General features: G+C 45.7%; 1 long non-coding RNA gene across 1 annotated transcript; it reads right to left on the reverse strand.

Annotated features, from left to right (window-relative positions):
• Nucleotides 1-2,252: 2,252 nt before the first annotated feature.
• LOC108641251 lies at nt 2,253-7,121 on the reverse strand. The gene is made up of 3 exons (XR_001921868.2): nt 7,058-7,121; nt 4,461-4,580; nt 2,253-2,314 (listed from the first exon to the last, which is right to left on the reverse strand). It is a non-coding gene; the product is annotated as an uncharacterized LOC108641251 (long non-coding RNA).
• Between the last annotated feature and the right edge of the window lie 279 nt (nt 7,122-7,400).

Here is a 7,400-nt window from a genome sequence, read left to right on the forward strand (position 1 = left end):
CTCCAGCCCGGGGAAAACCGGTGTGAGGGTCCCAAGGTTCTCCCATCAGAGCAGCCACACTGTGCCTTCAGGCTCAGCAGGAAGAAAAGACTGTCCCTCACAGCATCTTGTGTAGGAGATTGTGTGCCCAAACAAACAACAAAGACAAGGGAAATGGGATGGAAAGGAGGAGTAAAGGAAAGCAGCACTCGATGGGAAAGTGGTGCTCAGGGTGTGCAGTGGAACTGCCCGTGAAGCAAATGCTCTCCGTGTGATCCCTCAGCACAGGAACACTGGTTTTGGGGTTTGGCAGTGTGGTCACCCCAGCCCACAGCCAGCTGTAAGTCTGGAATACACACAGGGGTCACAGCAAACATCTGTTGGACACGGATCAGAGGATAAGAATAAGGAAAAACCCCCACCTGGTCAGGGACATTGGCCCAAGCCAAGCCCAGACGAGCTGTGTGTGCTGGGTCACAGCCTCCAGCTCCTTGAACAAATTCTGTGAGAGCCTCAGGCCAGGAAATCTGAATTATGCTCCAAGGGCTGGACACTGAACCTTTTCCTCCCCCTCCATAACAGGACCTCAGATAAAAGAAACTGCACTTCAAGGGCACGGATGAATCCAACAGCCATTCAGCTAAAAAGCACCAAAAATACATCCATTTCTCAGGCCATGATGCAATACAATTACTCTGCTACTATTAGTAAGATGTGAAAATACCTGCTAGATTTCATCAGAGGTCAGTCAACAGTTCCAACCTTCCCTTTTCCCAAAGTGAGACGACTCAGCCTGCTTACCTGGCAAGATGGATTTCTCAATCTTTCCCTCTCCATTTTTCCACATTCCTTTCCCCATCCCATTTTTCCTGCTTAGCTTGTGTGCTGCAGCCATACCCTGTTATCTCCTACCCCATCTCTCCCTTTCCTCCCTGCCTGTTATTACCACGCTGTCTTTAATGTTTCCCTGCTCCCCTTTGTTGCCAGGCTCCAGTTTTCGTGTTTGATTCATACAGTTCATTGTTTCTGCTGCAAAGGGATCATCATCTAAAATAACCTGCATGTGCTGGGGCAAAAGCAGGGAAGGGAAGCCTGACATTCCCTGCTCACTCTCAGTTTGAAGCCTGCCTTGGAGGGGAAGGGAATTGGGATACTCTTTGCAGCATGGCATTGGATTTTTGATCCAGAAGGAAAAATAAGAGCTAGATTCTCAGTTATCCAAACACTCTGTCCTTTATACTTGTGCCGAGTCAACCTGGAATAATATGTCCTGGATTCCTGATCACTTCGTATCTTTCAGCAAAAAGTAGAGAAAAATCAAGAGCTGGAGGTGATGGCGTGGACTCACCATGGTGTGGCTGAACCTGGGAGCTTCCAGAGGGGTTAATCTGGCAGGGGAAGAGCTGAGGGACAGATTTGCAGAGGAGTGAGGCTGCTGCACCCCCTGCCCCAGGGAAGGCCCTGCTCTCCCAGGACAGGGCTGGCTCATGTGCTCATGGAGAGTTTTGTGTCCTCAGCAGATGCTCACAGGAGACAAAGTGTCCCCTCCCAGCCCAGTGGGACCCCTGACGGGGGTGTGTGTGTGAAATCTCTCCCTTCAGCAAGGTTTAGCCCTCCTGGTGCTCAGGAACAACGTGCTGACCCCCCTGGCCACCTCTGCTCCCCTCTGACACAACTGGATCCCACAGATCCCCAGCCCAGGACATTCTCCTCCAGTTTAGGTACCCAAGGGCCATCCTGTTAGAAAATGTTCCCTTTGGATGCTGGGGTGATGTCCCCTATTACTGCAGGAGCAGGGACGTGGAGACAGCTCCCCAAGGAGGTTCAAACCCGAATCTCCCCTGGAAATGACCCAAGAACTAAATTACAGGGTGCCTGTTCCGGGCTGGGTGTTCCCCACCCTCGCTTTGATGATAGTCCAGCGAGTGCAGAGTGAGAGATGCATTGGGCAAAAGAGAAGGAGAATTATTAAAGCCTAATGATTAAGGCACAGACTTATTTTGCCTTGTTTTACCACCTACTGCTTTCCCTAATGACACGAGAGGCTCTGTGCAAAAGCGTCCCTTTGATCCCCAGAACCACTGAAACTCCAGGGAATCGGCTCAGCTCAGGAATTTCCCTCACCTACGAGGTGCTACAGTTTTGTGCTACAATTGCAAGGTAATTTCCCTTCTAACCTCGTTATTCCACCTTTTAGATTTTCTTCCTTTTTTTTTTTTTTTGGTGTCTATTGTCTTTGCTAATTACAGCTTTAGCTTTACCTTTGAATGCCTCACCCTGGCATGTGCTGCTTGCAGAACGGTGGGGAGGCAGAAATCCCATTGTCAGGGGACCCCTGGAGGGAAGAAAACCAGGAGGATGGGATTCAGTAAATGATCAGTAAAACCACCCAGGTAGGTATTTCCTACTGGCTCCATTTCACCAAATTCAAGCGATTCTCCATTGCAAGTGATTTCCTTATTTTACATTTTGCCTTCTTTCCAGACAGGTTTGAAATTTTCGATCACAGAGCCATGTGTTTTACACAGTATATATATATATATATTATGGTTTCTTGTGTATTTTTGTGACCTTATATTTGGATGTCAGCACCACTTGGGAGTGACAGCTATGAGAAATATTTCCTGTTCTACATCGAGGTTGCCAAGCACACACACAGGAAGGCAGGTGAAAAAAAGCTCCTAATACAAATGTGCCCACAAAAGCAGTTGTGTGTCCTTTGCAAAATAATTTAAAAATACTTTAAAAATAAGTATGGAATAAAACCTCTACCCAAATAGCTCACAGGTGGAATTCCATGAGCAAGGACACTGGAAACAGCAAGAGGAATTATCTTCATCAGTTTAGGGTGGAGTTCAGAGTCTTCTGTGTTTTAGGGATAAAAAGATGTTCTAATGGGAAGGGGGGAACTGGTCAAGTGCAGAGTAAGCAGAGGAGAAACAAGAGTGGCCAGTTAAGACATGAACTTTCCAGCCCTTGGAAAACACAGTGTGTATTCACATCAAGCACCAGGCACATGGTGCAGTGAATAAAATAGTTCAGAGTTGTAATCCCAGCGGGACCTGGGCCAGAGGGTGAAGGGAAGGGAAGGGAACACACTGGAGCTGTGATTCAGGATGTCCTGGAATCCTTCCTGACCCGCTGGGTCGGAATTTCTGACTCGACACTCTGCCTTGCCTCTGAGTAGGAAACTGGATCCTGACTGCAGGATTCTTTTTATAGAGCAAACTCTGGTGCCAACTGCCTTCGGAGCACAGGCTTGTCCCTCCCAGTCTTCAGGCAGCACACCAATCCCGGGCCAGGAGAGCCAGGAAACGTGATCCCTGTGCCCCAAACACAGCCCAGCTCTGGCCAGAGAGCAAACAGGAGCCCAAAGCTTGGCCTAACTCCCCAGCCCAGCAAACACAGGGGGCACTGAAGGGTCTCAAAGCCACCAGCTCATCCTCGTCCTCTTCCTCCTTCCCCTGTAAACTTGGCCAGCACCAAAGGAATGGCCTGGCCCAAGGAATGCTGGCCAGGGTTGGGGGCTCCAACAGGGATTTCCCATGTAATGACAGGCAGGGGGTGGGAAATCACCCACTGGAACACCCCTGGATGACAAGGATTTCCACCCCATTTCTTCCCCAGCCTGTCCTGGGGGATCAGACAAGGCCCCTCCGAGCTGGTTTGGGGCACTGGGACTGATAACTTTGCCCACAGCCTGAGATGTGTCCTGGCTTTGGTGTTGGTTACACCTTAGGAAGGGAAAGATTTGAAATCATCGTGCTCCCTTTTGTATCATTTTATAATTGAAAAGCATAATTTTGTATTATTTTATAATTGAAAAGCATAATTTTATCCCTTCATTTCCACTGAGTGGAAAAGATCAATAATGCACTTAAAAACACATAAATCAGGGAAGCAAAGCAGAGCCTCTCAGAACCTCTTTTGATGTGGAGACAGCACCTCCTCTTCTAGAACAACCCACATATTTAAATCAATATTGATCATTTGGCCCCATTGTATCTTATAGACAATATCAATTAATGATATTAATTAATGTCTCGGTTTCCTTCCCACTGAGGCTCCTCCTCAAGCCTGTGGAGAGGGCAGAGTCAGCCCTGGCAGGTTCCAGCCCTTGGCACCCACTTTGGGTTTGAATGAAGTGCAGGTATGAAGTGACTTGCCCAAGGTTATGAAAAATAAATTATAGAGGAGCAACCCAGCACCGAAACCACAAAACCCAGTGAAGCTCTTAAACCAAAAGGCCTTTTGTCTCATCCAAGAAATTTTAAAAATAACATCTCTATAAAGAGCAAAATTCCAGACAAAGGTGTATCTGACACCATATTTAACACTGTTCTACAAAGGAAATTAATTTTAAGCAGTCAGACAGAAATGTAAGCAGTAGGCCAGTAACAAGATGCAAAGAGAGTCTTCCCATTCTTCCTATAGAACAAAAATTGTAGAGATCTTAGTTTGGAAAAACAGAAGCAACTCACCCAGCACCATTTGTAGCACCAGTTCCCTCCATGGGTTTGTCCTTTTCTTCTCTGTGTAGTTCATAAAGAGTCTGAGTGCTGTGGATTTGGTCCATGAGCTCTCCTGGATCAGCTTCAGTCCTTTCAACAGAAGAAATAACATTTCAAAATCACTAAAGGAACATTTTCTAAAACTACCAATGTGTCTAAGCCCCTCCCATTTGTAGTAGGACTGCTCAGGTGTCATCTTAACAAAAACTATTGTTCAAAATGTCACCCTGTATCTTCAATTATTTGCCAAATCTGGCATGGAAAAACAGAATCACAGAATCCTGGGATATGCTGAGCTGGAAGGGACCCATCAGGACCATCCAGTCCAACTCCTGGCCCTGTGTATAGGCTGGATGATTGTCTTCTCCTCCCTGTTTTTCACAAATCCAGTGTTTTAGGGAGGAGAAGGAAATAGATTTCAATGTGGCTGAACAAATAGTTCTGCTGGAAATTTCTACCAAAACACACTTTCCCTGCTGTCCATGACTTTTTTGGGTTTCGCTCTTTCTTAGGATACATCAATTTATTTGTATGACTTTATAGAAAAAAAAAAACAAACAAATCACAACAAAAATTGAGGAACCATCTAGGTGAGATTTGGGAGGTTATTTCAATTAATATTCACTGCTGGTATTTCCTTAGATTTATCCATTCCAATTAGCAGTGATTTAAAGAGAAAATCCTGCTTGTGTTGCCTCAAGGCACAAAGAAACAGCAACTGGTGCTGCTATAACACATCCTTCCTGCACAGGGGGAGGCACTAAAAGGATTCCTTTCCACTTCATCCCCAGGGTCTCCTCCCTGTGGGATTTTTCCACGTTATCCTACACGTGTGACAGAAGGGATGGGTTGGAGGGACAGTGGTAAATTCAGTGGAAGGAATAAAACATCTTTAAGGCTGCGCTTGTGGGGAAATGAATCCTTCCTGCACACACAGCATGGATTTGGGTCCAAGAGCAGATTTTAGGGAGTGGGTTTGCAGAGTTATCACCTCAGAGGAGGGAAACAAGGCACAGAGCTGTGCTATCCCTCACCCAAATCCAGTTCCTCCACCAGAAGGTGGCTATTCCAAGAAAATGTCCTGGATGCAGAAGAACCAGTTTGAAATGGTTTTCCCAGGATGAACCCAACCTTTGCCCAGGATTGATTCTGCCCATCCTGGCCACTGATCCCCCATAAATCAGGGGATATTGTTCTCCCTGGCCTGTTCCGTGGTGAGGAGCTCCCATGGATGGCAGGGAAGTTTCCTTGCAGAGCTGAGTGCAGGGAAGGCCCTGGGAATGTGCTCTGCAGCAGCATCTGCATTGCAGATTGGAGAGGGAATTGTGCCCCAAGTGCCAAATCTCAGCTTTGAGAGCAAAACTATTTTTGTTTCATGCCAGTGCAGAACACGATCCTTTGGGTAATGCACAACTGGGTGGTTTAAAAGTAAAAAAAAAAAAAAAAGCCCAGTAACTGTCCTGCCATGTATCAAAGTAATTTAAAAATACTTTAAAAATTATTTTTTAAAACATTTTTACTCCCACGTAAGATTGACAGTAACCCAGGGCATATGTTTTTATTTACTTGCTTATTTTCAAAGAGACTTGGAAAACTCAAGCTACTGTGCAGAGACAACTCCCCACTATGGATGGGGTAAAAGCCAGCACTGTTTAGGTGCTGTTTAGGAACAAATGATAATCAACAAAGTTAGCAGAGATTTTATTTTGGTAGGAACCATGAGCAGCCACAGCAGTACAGCAACATTTCCTGGCAGTTTAGAACTAGAAGAGAACGGGATGTAAAAATTATATGCTGAAATTATTGCAAGAATTTACAGAACCACAGAATCAACTAGGCTGGAAAAGATCTCTGAGGTCATCAAGTCCAACCTTTGAAATTCAGATTTCCCCTCACTCAAATTTCGGGATAAATTTCAGATTTAACACATTTGGTCAGGACTATCGTAAGGGCCAGGGAACATTTCATTGCATCTTTATTGCAACAGCAGGTGTTGGGAAAATAAAAAGCCTCCTTTTCCTTTACTCCTCCTCCAGACAAAGCTTGGTCCTTCTCTCCCCCTTAATGACAAACCCAATGTGCAATTCTCTGCCGTTGCAAGGCCCAGTTTAAGTGCAGGTTTAACAAACACTGATAAAGAATAGGTGTATTTACTAATATACCTGATGATGTGAAAAACAGGTACTTCTGCTTACCAGGAGAGTACAGGGCAGGCTTCCTGTTGTGTTTCAGCTGCAAATGGATTTCTTTGGTAGAAATGTTGTAGCCTTTTGGAGTTGGCTTCACACCAAGTCCCCCAGACTACAGCAAAAACTTCCCCCTCCCCTTTGGGCAAAGGAAAAAAACTATACAAACTGAAAGACCAGAAACTAACCGAGCTATAGCAAAATATATATATTTACATGTATCACAGTTATATACAGTTACAACGCTATGTACATATAAAAAGAGAACTCCAAACAACCCCCCCCCAAAGGGGAAGGGAAAGGGAAAAGGGACAAAAACCACAAAAGAAACCCGAAGCAGGTGTGCACAATCAATAAAGAACTAGCAAAAGAAAATCTTACTACTCTCCTTGAGACAGCAGAATCACGCCAAGCACCGCTGGCACCTTCCGCCTCCCGAGGCCTACGAGGCCTCACTAGGCCTCACTAGGCCTCACTAGGCCTCACTAGGCCTCACTGGGCCTCACTAGGCCTCACTAGGCCTCACTCCCCCACACGAGCAGGACCGACAGCAAAGAACTTGTGCCTTCAGATCCACCAGAAGAGAACAGAGAAGAGGCTTCTCTCTCCTTCTTATTTATACCCTAGCTTATATAAAAATCATATGGAATATTGGGAACATGGCCACTTCCTTGGTTACAAACTGGTCACTGAGGAAGGCCTAGAATAAAACTATCACAAATGT

This window comes from Manacus vitellinus, unplaced genomic scaffold (assembly GCF_001715985.3).
Source record: "Manacus vitellinus isolate BGI_N305 unplaced genomic scaffold, ASM171598v3 scaffold_58_pilon, whole genome shotgun sequence".
In the NCBI taxonomy this organism is placed as follows: Eukaryota; Metazoa; Chordata; class Aves; order Passeriformes; family Pipridae; genus Manacus; species Manacus vitellinus.